The sequence below is a fragment of the Scophthalmus maximus genome, chromosome 7, assembly GCF_022379125.1.
Source record: "Scophthalmus maximus strain ysfricsl-2021 chromosome 7, ASM2237912v1, whole genome shotgun sequence".
Lineage (NCBI taxonomy): Eukaryota > Metazoa > Chordata > Actinopteri > Pleuronectiformes > Scophthalmidae > Scophthalmus > Scophthalmus maximus.
In genome coordinates, this window is record NC_061521.1 from 22530001 (window position 1) to 22549836 (window position 19836).

The following is a 19836-nucleotide window of genomic DNA, read 5'->3' on the forward strand; positions in this document are numbered from 1 at the left end:
ACAAAGACAAGAAGTTCAATTCAATATGTGGGTTGCTCCTACATTTGAAGAACTGATAATAAGATTTATAAAAGGTGAACACAGTGGGGGAGGGGGGGAGGTTGAAAGAGGAGCGTGGAAAAAAAATTGGACAGCAAAATATTTGTGTTTTGTATCAGCTTTTTAAGTTTACAGGTCCATCCTAACTCCTCCAACCTCTTCCTCTTCTCCCGCCCTAGTTCCCTTTATCCTCGCCGACATCCCCCTCTCTGTGCGGGAAGCAGCGGGAAGCAGAGCGGAGTGCGGCGGCGGAGCCGGGTGAGGGCGTGTCCCCGTCTCTGTCGGGGCCAGAGCTGGACGTGGGAGATGGCGGAGGCAGGGGAGAAGAGATGGAGGGCTGGAGGAGGAGGAGGAGGAGAGAAGAGTTTATGCTTTGTGTATATGTCTGCTATGTATACTCCATCCTCATGTGATGTGTTTGTTCAATATATATTTACCTGTAATGAGACAAAGGACTTGTTGGTCTTCTCTTTGACTCCAGCCAGAGCTCCTTTCAGTCCAGAGGTCCTCTCCGTCATTTCCAGGGCGGCTCTCAGCAGTTTGGGAGTCTCCTTCCTGGCGGCGGCGGCGACCGGTGGCCGAGGCGGTTCCTTAGCATTTTCTTTGGGATCAGGTTTCTTTCCCTTGGTGAGCATCTTCCTGTGGTAGAGTCAATAACGTCAATCAGAATGTGGGAACACTGGAGAGAGAGAGAGAGAGAGAGAGAGAGAGAGAGAGAGAGAGAGTAAAGAAATGTTTTGTGGTTTGGGACATTATGTGTGATGACCTGGCCTTCTTGCGGAGCAGCTTCTTGGACTCCGGGTAGTGGACCAGGATCTCATTCAGGTCCTTCTTGTCCAGGATGAAGAGATTGGCGAAGCCATGAGCAATCACGTTGGCCGTGCGCCTGTTGCCGCCGCCCACTGACAGCAAACTGCCGATCAGAGAGAGGGGAGGTAATCGCATTGGTTTAAAATGACATTTTTTCGACAGATTTGAATTTGAATTTCACAGTTAAAAAATGTGTTTAACTCCGACAAACACAAATCTGGAAATGTGAAAATCACACAAATACACCCCCCCCCCCACATTTTGAGATGATATATTTTAGAAATGGCTTGTTCCATTGTGTAATTTAGTTTTAAAGCTTTAATGTGAACATGCAATATTTGAACATTTGAATAGAAAGTTTCTTTTCTTTTCTGTCTTTTTGATCCACAGGGGTTCAGGTTAAAAGGATTAAAAACGTTGTCACCTGATCTCTCCGAAGACCGACCCCGCTCTGAGGGTGACGAACACCGTCTTCCCATCGGGTCCTCCGACCACCTGCACCTCCCCTGCCTTGATGATGTACATCTCCCGACCCACCTCGCCCTGAGCAACACAAGATGGAGATGATGAGAGGGAGAGAGACCAACAGGTCCTCTTACAAATAAATCAAAGTACAGGCAAGTTTGTGTACAGTATACTGTACATACCTTTTTGCAGACATAGTCCCCTGGCAGGTAGACAACAGAGCGAAGGCTTTTCAGCATATCAAAGATCATCTGTCTGTCACAACCCTGCCGAGAGGGGAAACGGACCAAAGACGAAAAATAGTGGATCTTGATGTGGTACACTGGTGTTACAGCACAACTGTGAAGTGCACAACGCCACGCCTCTCGTGTTTTCATCACTCCCTACCTGAAAAAGAGGGACTTTGCTCACGATGGAGTAGTTGACGTCTATGGCGATGTCCAGTCGCATTTTATCTGGCAACTGCGTCAGCAGCTCCTGCTCGTCTGGATGGAGAAAAAACAAGCAACACAAGCGCGTGTGACTGGAAGCTCAGATGTGTGATGTGAGCCTGCACACACACACACACACACACACACACACACACACACACACACAGTGTATGTTCTCCTTACCCAGCATGCCTTGAGACTGCCAGGTGTAGTTGTACCAGGTCTTGACGCGGTTCTGGACGTCTTTGGGGATGCGGTACGAGGACATGTATTTGATGGTGTTGTCCATACATGTGCGGTAGTAGGTCTGACCCGCTGTGGCTGCACCGACCACATCACGCATCTGAAAAACAAACCAGCAGAATTAGAAAACGATAATTGAACACCATCATTGCACAAAGATACTTATGAAGTATTGGGTGTCTTTTTTTCTGTATCTACCTGTCCGATCATGATGGAGAAGGCAAAGACTCCGACAAAGTAGTTGATGAGTTGGAAGACAATCTCGAACAGGGTGGTGGGGTCCGGTAGACCCCCGATGGTGATCAGGGTCTTCACCGCAAAGTAGTAACAGCGAATGTAACTGAGTGCAGAGGCGGACGGACGGCGTTGGGAAGAGGCAGAACAGGAGAACAGTGACAGGAAGGAGGTTTTAATAAACGCGATGCAAAACAAAAGCCGAAAGATGCAACTGAAGAGCAAAGGGAGTTGTGTACGGTATTTATTCAAGTGGACATCTTTCATGGTTCCGTCTGCACTTTGCTCCTTTGTGTTAAACCCCCTTAAAGTGTGTGTGTGTGTGTGTGTGTGTGTGTGTGCGTGTGTGTTTATCACACCGACCTGTTGCCCTTGCCATTGTACACCCACTTGGTGGATCCCAGCCCCGTGAAGGCCGAGCCCCAGTAGTAGAGACAGGCATTACAGTGGAGACAGTACAGGAGGTAGGTGGTGGTGCGGATCACCCTGAGAGACGGAGAGCGAGTCAGCGATACACGTGAATGCGACTGAGTATCTGAACCCAGGAGAGAAAAGCAGCCACCGCATATAGAATGCGACAGTGTTGCAGGCACGCAGCTGACCTGTAGACGTAGGCCTTGGTCAGGATGGCCTCGAGACGCTCGTTGAATTCGAAGAAGGAGTTGATCTGGGGTGCATTTAGTGAGAGCAGACAATATATATATATATATATATATTTATATTTTAAGTTCAGGTCCAAAACTACAGCCTCGCAGTCGTACGGTAACAGAGCCGTACAGTACCTTGAGCAGCCGGGGTAACCGGAGCAGGGGGTTGATGCCAGTTTTGAAATAGAAGAGCTCCAGGGGAACGAGGCTGGCTACATCAAACTGTAAAAACAGGAACAGGTGCAGCACCACTTCACTCTGACCAAACTCCTTCAATGCTTGATCCACAAATTCACGTGTGAAGCTACTAAAAAAACTAAAACATCAACTTCCATTCACTCCTAGTCACTCACCCTGAAGCGTTTGGTTTTCATGTAATTCTTCCTCATCTCTTTTTTGTCACACTGTGATGAAAACAAAAAGATTGCCAGTGAATAATCTGAATAAACATTGCAAATGTCACTTCAGCTGCCGACAAGCACACCGATGATTCATTCCATTATGAAAAACAGGAAACGCTTTCTATTGTTTCGCAGGCCCAGGAGGGACCTCTGCTCCCAGTGTCCCACTCACCACGATGTCTCCTCCGCGAATGAACTGCAGACGCGGCTGGAAGATGGTGATGTCCAGGATGTAAACGAGGTCGCACAGGTAGTCGGTCAGCAGCCAGTAGTAAATATTGTCCGGCGTCTGGTAGGGGAAGGCCCAGCGCACGGGGATGAACCACACGTTCCAGTTCCACGCGAGGGAAACCAAGAACATCCACAGCACGTACATCAGGTCTGCGGAGAGAGAGAGAGAGAGACACGTCGCGGGGAATCAGAAGAACTGGCAGAGGTGTCGTTAAAGTCGGGACAGACTGGAATCATCCCGGATTCACAGAGCCGAGGGGAAGGGACACGAGAAAGCGGCAACTACTAACTACACAGGGTTACAACTGGAGTTTCACAGGAGCACAAGCACGACAAATAAGCGGGATGATGAAGCAAATGATCTATGACTACCTCCGCAAAGGAAAGGTGATTTGTTCAGTTTGCCGTTTGCATTGCTTGATTGTATTTTAGCAGGATAACCTCGAAAAGTTGTGGACGAGTTCCTGTGAAGATTTTACCAAGGCGAGGACTCTGGCATGGATTCAGATCCAGATTTCTTTTTGAAGGATTCTTCACCATTTGCAAAACTTGAATTTTGAGTCACATCTTCACGAGAACATTCAGGTCAGATGGAGACGATCAGCCTCGGCGCAGGTCTGCATCCTCTGACTGCTCTCGTGCAGAACATGGTTTTGGACTTTGGAAGGCGAATTGGACGAGCTCGCAAAGTGAACGTGAACGTAAGGGCAGAAGAGGAAAAGGGTAAATGATCGGACAGGTGTCTGCAGCAGTGGATTCACCTTCACCCAAACCACACAACTGGATTCTGCTCACATGTAAACAAAGTTCATCCCATGTGTGTTTGACTTCCTTTGGGGTGAGCATTAAAACAATGTTTCAGCGTGCCTTGAAATTTGGCCAGTGAGCCTTCATTCAACACTGTGGATGGTCATTCATTTCCAGAGCAGTTTGAGTGAAGCGTGACTCCACTGCACTGCACTGCACTGCACTGCGCTGTGCGTCGGGGAGCGGGAGGCCGGATTCTCACTGGTGAAAGGGTCGATGCTGGCAGGGAAACGGTAGCGGACACACGCCCGTATCCACCGGGGAGCGTTCACCTTGCAGCAGCCGCGCGCCTGCTCCTCCTCCGCCTCACTCTCCACCCCTCCTCCTCCTCCTCCTTCCTCTCCTCCTCCTCCTCCTCCTCCTCCTGATGGACCTGCTCGCGCCTCCTTCCCGTCCGGCAGCTTCGCTCCGGGCTGAGCAGGCTGAGGAGGAGCTGGGAGGAGGTGAGGGGAGACATAAAGGTCACATGGCAGAGGTTTGGAAAACACACAGAAGGTCGAGCTTTACGAAAGAAGTGCAACGTCCCATTATAAAGGACACAAAGGTGTTAGTCCTGGTATATTCATCTTAGTACTGGAGATGTAGGAGGCTATGTGATGGTCTTTCAAAGGCATTTTCATGCGTCCAGACTGGAAAAGAAGAAGCTCTCACTCACAGGTGACCACGCTGTCTTCGTCTGAGCTGTCGGGGTCGATGAGTTTCTCCTTGGCCTTCTCCGTTCTCTCTTTAAACATCCGCACCAGCTCCGACAAACGCTCGTTCACCACCGTGCTGGTCTGACTGGCTGAAGACGCTGGGCGCTCTCTCAGACTTTTGAAAAAATCAGATGATGCTGAAATGACTTTTATTGTTGTGATCATCCCCAATTATATGTGTGTGTGTGTGTGTGTGTGTGTGTGTGTGTGTGTGTGTGTGTGTGTGTGTATCAGTGTGTGTGTGTTTATTTGTGTGTTCGGTACTCACACGTCATCTGTGCTGTGCAGGCTGGACTGGCTGGGCCAGGCTCTGACAGGGAGGCATCCTTCATCATCATCATCTTCACTTTGAGAACGCAGCCTCCTGCTGTTAAAGTTCAGTAGAAACGGTGACATCATTGCTTCAACTGTGTTATTTATTTATCTTTTAAAGAAAACCCATTGTAGTGCAGCTTTAATTTACACTATTATGGAGGATCACAAGTGTCGTGGAAATGGTAACGCATTTATTTCATCAAAAACAAATTGAACAATGAAAATATGCACTCATAAAATCCTGCACAAATGAATCTATAAATCTAAAAACAAATTGATTACAGCACAAAATAATTCGTTATTTGATGTTTGGAATAATTTATAAAAGGAGAAATCATAAAAAATAATTCATAATAATATTTTCAAATAATGTATTTTTTTAAAATTATGTACTTATTGATTGTTTTTGTAAAACCCTCTTTAATATGAACAATGTAATGATGGATTAATATTTCATTTGAAAATTTGTTTGTAATTCCTCTTTTTTATTGCTCATTAAAATATCATATAATTAATTAATTAAAGTCCATTTATTCATAGATTTTTTTTAAATAGTCAGCAATTTGAAACAAATTTAATAATACTTGGTTTTGTGATACAATTAATCATAAATTATTGAAAAGCTTTATTACTATTTATCTGACACTTGTGGTCCTCCATGCTCAATAAAATGAGAAGTATTTTTAAATGCTAAAGGGAATAAAATAATAATAATAATCAAATAATCATTAAAATAGATTAAAAGAAATTGTTCAAGCCTAAAAAAACTAAATTTAAAAAACATACTATTATCACTCTGTAGTTGTGAGAAATGCAAATGGATAAACACATAAAATGATGATGTAGTGAGTGAATCAGGCTCCATTAAGATGGGAAATTCAGGGATTAAATCAGTAAAAGGTGATGGATAACCACAGGGCGGCACAGTGTGTGGACAAAAAGACAGATTGGCCACTAATAGAATTGTAATGAGCGTTAGAAGTCTTACATCTTTGTCCAGATGTTCCCTCGGTTCCTTCCACTACTGTTGTGCACGGGCAGAGCAGGGTTTTAGGAAAGTGTGTGTGAATTCACAAGAGAAACACATGAGAGAGAGTGTGTGTGTGTGTGTGTGTGTGTGTGTGTGTTAATCCAGGTAACAAGTGAACCTTCCGTTCTCTACAGGTGGGTGACACAGTGATGATGCGAGTGCAAGATTGTGATGCATCTGTTTATTGACTTCTTTTTCTACGTTACGTCAATATGTGTTATGTCAAATGTGAGCAGTACCACCACGCTTCACACACAAAAGAACACAACTGAGGACAAACACCAGACAAGAAACACTTTTCCACAACATTTTCATCTCCACAATTGATTCATACAACAAACCGTGTTCTGCATAAACAACATGTGCGTGTTACACTACCAACTCTGAAAGATCTGAGATTTGCCTAAACATTTTTTCTACGTGTACACACACATGGTTTCTGCAGGACACTGAAATATAGACGACAGTAAAACGTCCCCAGTCGCTGTTCAAACTGAACAGCAAGAAGATGAACAGAAGAGGGTGTTTTAATAAACAACAGCACTGAACAGAAGGAAAAATGTGAAGCAATTCATTCCAAAATGATAAACATAATGACTTATTAAAATAACCAATGATTAGACATTTAATTTCTTAACTATGCCAGATACAATGTTCGATTTATTTCCTTTTGGATGGAAATGCTTCATATGCAGACGGAGAGGCTTTAGCAGCTTTGCAAATAGTGACGCCACTTTCAATTTCTGTGTTATGAAATGTTTTGCATACAAGCTATGCACATGTATACTGTTTCTCTGTAGTTCCATTGGTGGAACTGGTCACTGTTAAAAAACAAAAAGGGGGAAAGCACACACTGTCCCCTGGAGGCAACTATACACCACAAACAACTCATGCAGTTTCCTTACTCTTTATCTCCTTTACTGTAGATGTGATGCGTCGGGGAGGGGAGAAAACAGTATTTTAGTGCACATTTTTTGAATTTTCCATTTTTGAGACATAGATCAGCCTGTTAATGATGCACCGACAGAGCTGCAGCTTTTTTTTCTCTCACCTCTGACGACCTCCAGACGGGGTCACAGGGACAGTGAGGGTTGTAAGCCTGGGGTCCTGTGGGGTGAAAATTTTGGGGATGGCACTCTGTTCCTCTCCTCCTCCTCCTCCTGCTGCTGCTGCTTCTCCTCCTCCTTTTCTCTCATGGTCTGAGTCTACGTCCTCTACGTTGACAGCCGGACGAAGGCTGAGGCTGGAGCTGTCTGGAGGGCCTAACAAATAATGAAAACCGAAGGTGAGGTGCACTTGGAAAAAGATGTAACATACTGTGATAATACACGGATTGTCACATGTGCAGAATGACAAGAGGCAAAGCAGGTCACAGTCAGACGCAGAAGCAGGACAGAGCAGGCAGTTGTGGCAGCACCTACATTAGACAAGCGACTGACAGCTGAGAGGATGAGATCAGTCATCTTGCAAAAACATTAGGTCTGGTTAATCTGGCTCATGATACACTGGCAAACTTCTGGTTTCTAAAGAACTTTAAGCACCAAGTTCTTAAGAACTTTAATTTAAAACTCTTAAGTGCTGTCACTCATTCTATAAAAGTTTTTTTGAAAAGTTAGATAAGGCAGGATTCACGGCAGAATAAGGAAGCATACAAAAACCCGCTCCCACAACACAAAACATCCATTCATGTTCATACTCCAGAACATTATGTCGACATCTGAACTCAGCTTCTAATTTACTTGAAAAAAAAAGGAGAAATCTAATACAAAAACGTTTGTCAATCAGCTGTTCATTTAAAGGGGCAGTAAGCGATTCCAAAGCGAAACCCTTTTTGTGAAAATCAGCAAATATTTCCCCACGGTGCCCCAACTGTCGGTTCCGCGCGTGTGCACCGAAAAATAATCCGGGTTTTTTCGGCTCAGCCCCGGCGCCGTGAACCAAAAACAAAACAATGGTGCGGTCCGCACCACACAACACTGTGTGCAGTTTGTACACATCACTCATCGACGAGTTAAGAGATGCGCGCATGGTGCTGGTGCTGCTGGATTTTGGCCTAGTGGTAGTGCGTCGGTCTCACATACCTGAAGTCACGGGTTCGCGGCCCGGTCAGATCAGGAACATATAAACAACAACAACAATAAAAGAGAAAAGCAAGCTTTCTCCAAAATCGCTTACTCCCTCTTTAACTTTTCATTTTATCTGGATTCCACCTAATGAGTAGACAGTTGTATCTGTACTCGTGACTGAGTTCGTGAATGTACACAGGAACGTAAGGATGGTTTACTTTCTACCGCTTTGCAGATTCACCTGCGGGTCTGACTGGCGAAACGTCCGAGTCGTCTTCGATGAAGAACGCCGGGTTGGAGAGACCGGTCAGCTGGCGGGACGGGGAGCTGAGCTGCTTCGACGGGGGGCTGACAATTGGCGGCAGGCGCGGATAGGACGGCACATTGGGCAACTCCAGGGTGCTACCATGGGGGGAGGACGGGGACGGGGAGCGGGACCGGAGGTAAGGATGGTGAGGGGGAGGGAGAGGGGCGTGTCGGACGAGCCGGTTGAGTTCTACGTCTTGCTGATTCTTGTCTTGCTTCTGCTGTGGCTGTTGTTGCTGTTGTTGTCGCTGTTGCTGCTGTTGTTGTTTCTTAGGCATCTTGAGGCATAAGGCTGTTGAGGCGGTTCCGGACGTTGTGGAAGTACTGCTGCGTTCGGGCGGGGAACTGCGAGAGCTTCTGCGGGATGTCTGAAAAGCTCTGGGCAAGACTGGACAGAGCGGGGTCGGCCGAACCCTCCGCACCCTCCGCACCCTCCGCACCCTTGGGCAGAAGCTCGGACACGGTCTGGGCTATGTTGCGGGGGATCTGCGTGAGTCTGATCCGGGAGAACTCTTGGCGTAACTCAGGTGGTAGGCTGGGCAAGTATTTGGTCACGTCGGAGAACTGGGTGGGCAGCTTAGGCATGGGGGGTATTTTCGGGGGGGAGATGCCGTTCTCTTTGAAGAATGCGTTGATATTGCCGAGGCACTCGGAGGTGTGAGGGATGCGCATCAGGCAGCTCTCAAATGCATCGCAGCTGACTGGAGCTACAGAGGAGACAGGTGGATACAGGCAGATATACCCGTCAGGATGAATTAAAAAGCAAAATGGCAGCCTGGCCCTGCTTGACAGTCGCACAGCAACGTGGTCAGTCAGTACGACAATGTCACACATACGGGCAGGAATCTGATTATTATCACAATATTGTGACACAGCTCTCACCAGAGCCAAATATAAGCAAACATAATGAAACAGAAAAGTACACACCACCACAGTCATCTCCTGTAGCTTCCTCCTCCTACGAAAAAATACCAAAAAGCATATGAATGAAAGACAGCAGAGTGATGAGCAACATATGAGAAAAATGAGAATTAACATAAATGTATGTATTTATTTAATTATGATTTAATTTTGTCTATATTTCTTCACGTTTCCAGCAGGTTTGTCAGCGTCGTGTCCGTCGTGCTGCTCCGCTTTCTGCGGCTGCTGGGTCACAGGCTGGGGGTGGGATTTGGCTTCCTGGGTCTTAGTCACTGGGTCCGGATCTGGTTCAGAATCTGTTTCGGGCTTTGGCTCTGGCTCGGATGTCTTAACTGGTTCGGGACTCGGAGGTGGAGAGGGGGACGTCCGCTGTGGCCCTGCTTTTAAATTGTAGATTTCCCGACATTTGAATATCGCAATACTCACATGTTGGTAATGTGGATATAGAAAAAGACCATTGTGATAGACAAGTAAACAGGTTTGAAAAAATGTACAGTGCCTGTATACTCAGACTATAGTGCACTATGCTATCTACTTAGATTATGTGACCCTTTTCTAGCTACAATCACTTTAGAGTGTTTGAATATTGAAAATACAATAAAGCAGTGGTGCTTGTGTGTTATGTCTTCATCTCTACCTGCTTCTGTGAGGTTCGATAGCTCCGTATCTTCCCTCTGTTCCTCCTCAGAAAGACTCTCTTCTTGTCTGCAGGACAGGACAGGACAAGACAGAATAGACAGTTCATCAATCAGATCCTCTGGAAGCATGAAACGCTCCACATTCAGCCCATTGTTAATAATAAAAAACGTATTACTTTTCCAAAGCATTAAGATTTAACTGATCCACGCATGTAATGAGTTGACCTGATGTCCTACAGGAGACACACACACACACATGATAGCAGTGACACGTCATTTTATACGTAGCAGGTGTGATGAAACTATGAAAATACACTAAAACACTATAAATGAATGATTAAAACATGGGGAAGTATGAACTCGACAGTCATTGTGACCCCGGAGCCTTGTTTCCTCTCTATTGTTCGCAAACCCCAGACTTGGTGACCACCTGTAGAGCAGGATTATATAACACTAAACATCTGTTTACATCAGGATACTAACAGTGGTAGAGTTAAGAAGAAACATATTCATATTCATAACACAAAACGTGACGTTATCACACCATACTCACTTCTTCTGTCAATAATCACGCACGTCAGTCGTCAATATTGTCACCACTGAAAATGTCCACGAGCATTGAGACGCGCCATCAAGACTCGGCTGTAGAGACGTGTAAACCAGTTCAGTAGAGTTTATCATTATATTTTAATATTCCGTCACGTCTCCTTCTTGTATTATTCCCTGTTTCTCCTGAAGCAGCAGCAGCAGCAGCAGCAGGTGTTACCGGAGGAACCGTGGAGAAAGGAGAGCGGAGGGGGCGGGGATGTTGCCATGGGAAGCTGCGGTTGCTATGGCAAGGACTGTGATGCCAAAGACTGTAATGATGCTGAGGCAGCGATCACATAACGAGATCCCACGGGATTTGGAGGAAGAACCCGGCAGCTGAACGAGGGAAGTTGTGTCTTCCTTAACCTTTGGTTAACATTCTCTGGTTCTGGGCTAAAGTACCAGACTCTCTATACTCAAACTGCAGTCTGCTGATGTATTTTTGTTTTTACGAAAGTAAAACTACACTTGAGTATATTTTACATTGAGGTATCTCTACTTTCACTTGTCTACATTTCCAACACTGGGCTGAAGTGCTATCACCAATTTAAAAAAAGAAGAAAAGTATGCTGCTCTAGACAAGCGACGGCATTATCTTAAAATAAAGACATTGTCAGGATATCTATTAGAGTTATTTCAAAATGAATAATGTTATTAATAATTAATAAGCGAGAGGATGAAGATGAGAAGTGGGATGCAAGTTCTGGGTGAAAGACTAATTTAATTACTAGACTAGATTAATAGTCCTACAGAGGATTTTTAAATTATTTTTTTAAAGGAAGTTAAGAACTGAATTCTTACTCTGTGACTTGCTGCTCTAGTTCGCTCTCCTCTTCTTGTGGCACTGGCAGCCTGGACACACACACACACACACACACACACACACACACACACACACTGTCACTTCACTTCACAAGGCACACGAGCACATGACGCGCACACACACTTTCTCTGTCTTCCTTTCACACGTGGCCTCACCCGGCCTCGGGCTCCTCCAGAAGTTCCGCGCTGCCCAGTGAGAGTTTGATGGACTGTCCCTCACTGGCCATCTGTCTGATGGCCATCTCCGCCGTCTGCCTGGCCACCTCCTCGGCCATGCGGGCCATCTCCATGCGCTCGTACAGCAGACTGAGGAGAGACGGGACACACAGACATGATGTGCGCTTTATATCCTACAGGAAAAACAGATTGCTCAATTCCCTCCCTCTTGTCCCCGGCCTGTCCTACCGTTCCTCCATGGTGGCCAGAGCCACGTCCTCGGCCTCCCTCTTGATGCTCTCAATAAACGGCGTCCAGCGGCCCGTCTGGGTCTCAGCATCCTCCTGAGACATTTTCTCCACGCCGTCTGACAGTGCCGCCACCGGGCCGACATCGCCGCACACCTGGGACAGCGTGGAGGCCGCGGGCGGCTGCCAACTGGTCTGTGTCCGCCGCGTCGCCTCCTGCTGCTGGGGTGTCGTCGTCGTCGCGGGCGACGGCGGGTCCAGTTTGGTGGAGGGCACCGCGGCGTTGCAGTGACCCTCGTTGTCCGAATCCACGTCTTCGAGCACCATGTCGGGTTTGAGTCTGGACGAGGCTGCGGGAGGGGGACAAGGGGTCGACGTGTGTGTAAGACACAAAACGGCGGTTGACATTGGACGTGTTGGCGATGGATTTGGTTTTTGGATTTGGACGTATGACACAAAAAGTATGGAATCATTTACCCTCAAGATTCAATTATGTTCGGACTGATGATATGATTAATAAACCTACTATACCTACTATAAAATGATTCATGCATAATAGATATATCTGTGTTTCCCTACAGTTATTCAACTTGAAGTGTCGAATGCAGGTGTTTGTGAAGAAAGACATTGTCAGACTTCAGTTGTCCTATGTGCCTTAAACGTAGGCTATTCACAAAAACCACGACATAATTGATTCTGCACTGAATCTTTATTATTGTTCCTGCAGTGTCCTCACATTACAGCATTTCACATTGATGCGTTCTACCACATATTCAAAGTTCAACACCTCAGATACGAACCAAGTGGATCACTGTCGGCCTCGTCCCGCGTGTACAACACCTACAACCTGACTGAACTCAACTTTCTTTGAGCAGGTGAAATATATATTTCATAAGGAATAAGACTTACGGAATGAAAAAGAGTCTATGTTAACACTTTACTCTACGGCGAATAAAAAATAAATTGATTTTACCTTATGCACACGTAACACAATAATACATTCACATAGCTGCCGTTAAAGCACAATTTACTGATCTCTGTGTGGGAAAAGACAAAGATTCCATTTTTCCCTGAGAGGCGTCTGAAAAGAACCGCGCATATGTTGAAATGTATCTATTTCTGGATATGTTCTATTCGTGCATATGAAAATGGCAACATGAATTTACAGTGTACGTTGCCATAGGGTACAGCACAGCAGAGTGACAGAAAGATGTCACGTCTGCCGTCCTTTGCGCATTAAACCTGCAGTGATTTCAACTAAATGGCAATCGCTAAATATTCCTGTGTCAAACAGAAAATGTGCAAATTCGAAATCACAAAGCCAAACACACACCGAACTACACAGAGAATATACAGTACACACTTAAGTTCTAGGTCATCGCACGCAATCTTCAATACATTCGTATTGCCCCGCACTGTACAGAAGTACAGCAAGGTGAGTTGAATATATCTCTATATTCTTGTAGTGTTTAAAAGCTGCCTAGAGAGTTTCAGTATACTGAGCTGCACATTGCTCTGCCAACAGCACAATACGTCTGTTGGTACAGTGTCTGTCTGTCTGCGGGAGTCAGAGCATCCCCCAGTCGTCTCCTCCTGCTGTTCAAGGGGCTCGCAGCGCCTTCCCCCCTGAAACAGAAGGAGAAGAGGAACTGAGTTAGGCTCCGACCACCCGACCAAAACATCTCTTCAAAAACTATGGGGGGAAAAACAAGTGGGTGCTTGAACAGAAAACACACACACACACACACACACACACACACACACAGTCATTTCCAAATATTACACAAATGTCCAGAGGAGTTACTCAAAAAGGAGAGAATGTCTGGACGTGCCAAAGCTGACGTGGCGTATTGACTTGAACAAAAAAACCACCCCATGTTGTTAAAGAGATGTTTTTGGTTGATCTCGTATAAATTCACTTGTCTGAACTGTGAATTGCGGCTGGTGGGTGTTACTGGCTTAGAGAGTGTCAAACGAGGGAAATCACATACTCCAGTGAGCAGAGCTTTAACTCACCTTTCTGCAGGACGACTGCAGCCTGGAAAAAAGAAGAGAAGAAGAAACAGCAGTTACGTGAGCTGAATGATAATCGGGACGGAAGAAAGAAGCATTTGTTACTTACGTCAGTGTCGTCTCTGGGCGCGATGGCAGGCTGAGGAATCTTCAGGCCCAGTCCTGACACGAACCAGCCGACCACACTGAGCGGAGACAAGCAAATTGATTAACCCATTAACTGAATGTACTTTAGACATTACACACTTAAGTGACACATGAGGTCAATAAGGAGCCTCAAGTGTGAAAGCACCACAGCTGGCAAAGCTGTGCAACAGGTTCTAACCCGATGGAAGTATAAGTATTTGGAATACTGTATTATGGAATGTTTTGATGGGTTGGTTTCAAAAGTACTCCGACTAAGACAAGTGAAGATGGTCTGTCTGGCCCTGATTACCTCCTGTCATCAGCCTACAAGAAAACACGACTTTGACAAACCCAATCAGATGTAATCATGCCAAAGTTTCCCCACGACTCTGATCAAAAAGGGAAACTCGTGAGGGACATAAAAACGCACCTGGAGACCTTGCTGTCAGTATCGAGTGAGATGCCACTGAGAGACTCAGGCGGTGGAGACAGAACTGCAGAGGGACGAGAGGTCGTAAAGGTCAGTGTGTCAAGCCAAATAATATATATATATTTTATATATATATACTGTAGATGAATCGCATTTTTAATTTCCCACAAAAATCCCCTTACTGCTCGGCAGTGTCATGAGATGTACATTCATTCTGTAAAGTGTTTAATTAGTGCTGTTAATGTGTTTAATTCATCTGTGACGGTGTAAGAAATTACATGTGTGTGTGTGTGCGTGTGTGTGTATGTGTGTGTGTGTACTTTTGTCCAGAGAGGAGCGGGAGGACTTGGGTGGCGACGTGTCTACGATCACAGCACCAGGGGGCAGTATAACTGCCTGAGGCATGATGTCCTTTATCCATTTCACCACACTGCCACAGAGAAAGAGAAAGGTCAGAAAGGTCAGCCCTTTAGCACATGTTCAGTTTCTACCACGTCCTGCTCCGGTGTCAGTGTGTGTGTGTGTGTGTGTGTGTGTGTGTGTTCTGATTGACATGGCGGTGCAAACTGTGCACACCATCCGGTCAGGGATCCAGAAGATGGTGCGACTGCCTACTCTTCGGTCATATGTTGCGTGCGTCCAGGTTCATCTTTTATAAGAGGTGATGTAGACTCACCTGGGAGGGAACTGAGGGGTCAGACTGTCTGCGTTCGACTCCTCGTCGTCTGACACCATCTCCACCACCGGGATGTGAGGGAGGGGATCAAAATCTGGAACCAACACACAGCTCAGTTAGGGGAAGAATCACTGTGCAATCTACAATCAGTGGCACATTTACTCTAAGGTAACATAACTTGACTACTTCACGACTACTATTCACAAATATCCATTCATGCATTTCTTCTCAAATGAGCTCCTGCCCCCGTTCGTGCTGCACTTTAGAATCAATTCGTATTCATCATATTTATGAATATTTATTCATCATTATTGTTTTTACACACACATGAAACATACCTGGCATCGTTGCTACTTCATAGATCTATGACAGCAGGGGGGGGAAAGACAGAGAACAGATTTAGTTCAGTTTATTAGTCTTAAAGTTTTTTCTTGATTTTTGAAATAGCTCGAGATTATTTATCTCTTCACATTTGCAGCTGTCAAGTCCAGTTATAGCATTTTATTTGTCAGTCAACTCCGCAGCGCTCTGTCTTTGCAGGTGGGTGATTAATGTGCGTGCGTTAATGCGTTGGGACCACGGAAGGGCAACAACCGAGGCTCTTATGTGTCTTATTTGCCACAGTAATTCGATGATTTCTCATTCAATACAACCTTAAAACTTAAACAAGATCATGTATATCATTTACTTTTACTGGATCACATTAATCATACAATCACTAAAAGCATTAAATATACGTTTGGTGTTAAGGGGCAGTGGTTAGCGCTGTCAAAAAACGTTGCCGTTTAGATAACGGATAGCTGCATTTTTTCAATAAGTAGCAGTGGGCTGGATGTTTAGCTCCAAGCTAACGAGGTGGAGGAGCCTGGTTTAAATAGCAGTGAAGTCGATGGAGGGGTTAAACCTGGATTAAACCCCCACTGTAGAAACCTTTATAAGCTTAATCATGACACGTGATCAGTCTGATAAGCCCGTTGGTCAATATTGAGTCAAGTGTCACACAGTTCACAGCCATATCAATAACGACTGTATGAGACATAGTTGAACAGATTGCCCCTGTTGGTCTGTGACGTGGTTAAATGAAGAACGCACGCTTTTGCCAAATAAATTTACGGTGGCATAGTTTGTTTTTTTCATAGAGAAATAAATGTTGCCCCTTTGCGTCTCACCTCAGTGTGCTCCTCGTTGGTGTTGTTTAACTCTTTGTACTTGTCATCGGGCTGAGGCAGGACCTTGGTCAGACCCTGGGAGACCCATCCCATCACCCCCGACCTGAGAGGGAAACAACCTGCGATTCAAACTTCGGATGGCTCGTTCAGATTTTTGTGTTCTTCAAGTGATTCCACCACTTTTTTTTTTCTCATCACACTGTACCTTTCTCCCTCCTCTCCTGACTGGTGGATGGACACGAGGAGGGGACATAAACAGAGGAATGAAGGGGACAAATGACATGGAGGACAAAATAGAACATTTGTAGTTCATTAAATATCTCTCAGCAATATTACAATAATACTTATACACAAAGAGCAACTAGATTGATCAAAATGCAATTACAGTTGTCTCTGCGCTTTATTTATCTTTCTGCCATTTTGTGAAAACCAAAAATCAGCCTGATACTGTAAAAGCAAATATGTCTGATCTTCAAATTCTTTTAATTTACAGTTATTTCAAAGACTCTGATTTTTAGTTACGTCAAAAAAAAGCAACAACAACCAAACACTTTGGCCTTGTTATTAGTGGACGACATGTCCTGTCACACATCCATTCCCTCACTCTGGATTCAGACGTGGTCCTGCCATCTCGAGGGGAGCCAGAAGGCTGCGGCAGAGCGCTGACGAACCCATTCGACAGCCAGCCTAATACTCCAGTCTGGGCCTGGCTGTAGAGGAGGTCAACAAAGATCCTTAGATCTCAGGGCTTCTGCACGCAAGCACACAACACACACACACACACACACACACACACACACACACACACACACACACACACACTCAATAACACTTTCAAAGAAGCTGGTGCAAAGTAAAACGTACCTGTCCTCTGAGACCTCGTCTGTGTTTTTCAGCGGAGGACTCTTCACTGTAGGTGGGATACGTTCAAAAACACAGAATACTCTTTTTACATACAGTAAGCAGATGACTTTTGAACACAACATGTGTAAATGTGCAGTACAACTATTAGAAGACATGTCGAAAATGGTCCTCACCTCTTTTTTGGGGGGGAACCTATGAGGTCAGGGAGACAGAGAGAGAAAAGAGTGTGAAAAGGGATACGTCATTTTATAGAATACGGTGTGTGTGCGTGTGTGTGTGTGTGTGTGTGTGTGTGTGTGTGTGTGTGTGTGTACGTGTATCTGTGTGTGTTCGTTGCCGTACAGCAGCAGGGATCTTGGCAGGTTCATCTTTCTCTGGAGCTTCAGGGGGTTGGGGCACCACTTTCACCACCCAGTTAAACATCCTGTTGAACACACACACACACACACACACACGCACACACACACGCACACACACAGTCAGCCTCTGAACAGGCCCTTCATCAAACTTTGATGATAATGCTGATGTTGATTCCTAATCGCTCTTTCCTCGTGGGTTCGATGGAGCAGCCACTTCACCTGTTCAAATTCATTTTTTTATATTTGCAGTTATATATGGGGCCTGGAATATGAGTTAAAGAGTTTCTGAATTAAAACATTAGCCAGGTACAGTTGGGATCTGATATAACTAGTTAGCCATAGGTAATAGCAGCAAGAGTCAAAGGCATCAGGGAAGAAACAAAATTAAATTAAATTAAAAAAAACAACAAACCATATTAAGACTTAAAAAAGCTTTGCACATTTGCAGAGGCTGACTTCACCCGGGCAGCAGTGCAACATCAGCTGCTTTACCAGCAGGCTCCACATGTGACGGAGGGTTGAACCGGTGAGACCAAGAGAAATCAGACGTAAATGTAGCTGCACAGCGATTCAAGATTTAGATTTAGAGTCAGCGGGAGCACCACTCCGTCCGACTTAACCTCAAATGTGCGTATTATCCACTGTGAGAGTTCATCAGACTGTTGAGCTAATCCACTCTAGTGACGGGGTCAAAGTAAAGAGCCACTGAACCTGCAAGACGTCCTGGTAACTGACCAACACAGGTCGAGGGGTCGAGGGCGACCAGCAGACAGCAGACAAACGCAGAGATTGTTTCCAAATGGCAAAATTAACAATAATCACAGGTTGGTCGTACATTCTGTTACTGGAATTTAAAGGTGATGTTTTGCTTTTGCATTATTCAAAGCTTGTTAATTGGGTAAAAAGAAGTGTGAGTCTGCATTATACAGCCACCGTGTGCCCTTTTCCATAGACAGAACAACTAGAACAGCATCACACGTGTAAAGTGTTGAAGGAGACCAAAGCAGAGTTATTCCTTCAAATACAAGTTTCTCCGATGACCCAATGTTTTTTTGCATCTGCGGTTCTCTTGGGGAAAAAAATGTGCATCCTAAACACATGGAATCAAAAAACTGAAGAAGTTGGAATTGTCACATTTGATGTCACCACGCACACACACAGAGCTTCTTTGAAAAGAAGTTTGATCTGTCGTTGTGATCCCACCGTGATTCCTGACACACTGTCCCAATCGGAGAAGAGATCACGGGGGGGGGCTAATCTGAAAGTCACAGCATTAGATTCCACAGTGCAGCTCTGTCCTCCAGCTTATCTACTGCGTATAAAGCCTGGAACGACCCCTGACCTGTGTCCCCATCAGCCTATAGATCGTTTTTTCATGAATTTTGCTCTGATCAAATAAGGGCCAGACACTGTCACTTGCAAAAACCACAGCTGTTCTATCACAATAACCTCTATATTTCTTTTTACAAACACCACACTTCTGCTGCAACTTCACTCCTCTGCCTCCAAACCAAGACTCTGATCGTTACGCCAACCAATCCCCGACCTGCGCTTGGGTACAGCAATCATCCGTGCATGAAGTTGTGCGTATTCCTTTGTGTAACGAATATAACAAGCTTGTTTTCCTTACCTGCGTGTCTACAGGTGGCTCTGCATACCGGTGGTGTAGGAAATCCAGAGTGCGGCGCGGACCGGCACAAGTGTGCTGGGACTTACACCGCGGCTGCCGTGGGACTAACGGGATTAAACGGAACTACCTGAAGGTCAAGGCACAACCCTGGACCGTGAGCAAGCGCAGATTAGCTGCAGAGAAACGTATCATCAGGACCATGTATCATCAGGACCATGTATCGTCAGGACCATGTATCATCAGGACCATGTATCGTCAGGACCATGTATCGTCAGGCCCATGTATCGTCAGGACCATGTATCGTCAGGCCCATGTATCGTCAGGACCATGTATCGTCAGGACCATGTATCATCAGGACCATGTATAGTCAGGACCATGTATCATCAGGACCATGTATCGTCAGGACCATGTATCATCAGGACCATGTATCATCAGGACCATGTATCATCAGGACCATGTATGATCAGGCCCATGTA

General features: G+C 45.4%; 1 pseudogene; it reads right to left on the minus strand.

Annotated features, from left to right (window-relative positions):
* Positions 1-19566, minus strand: part of LOC118315427 — a 20415-nt pseudogene extending 849 nt beyond the window's left edge.
* Between the last annotated feature and the right edge of the window lie 270 nt (positions 19567-19836).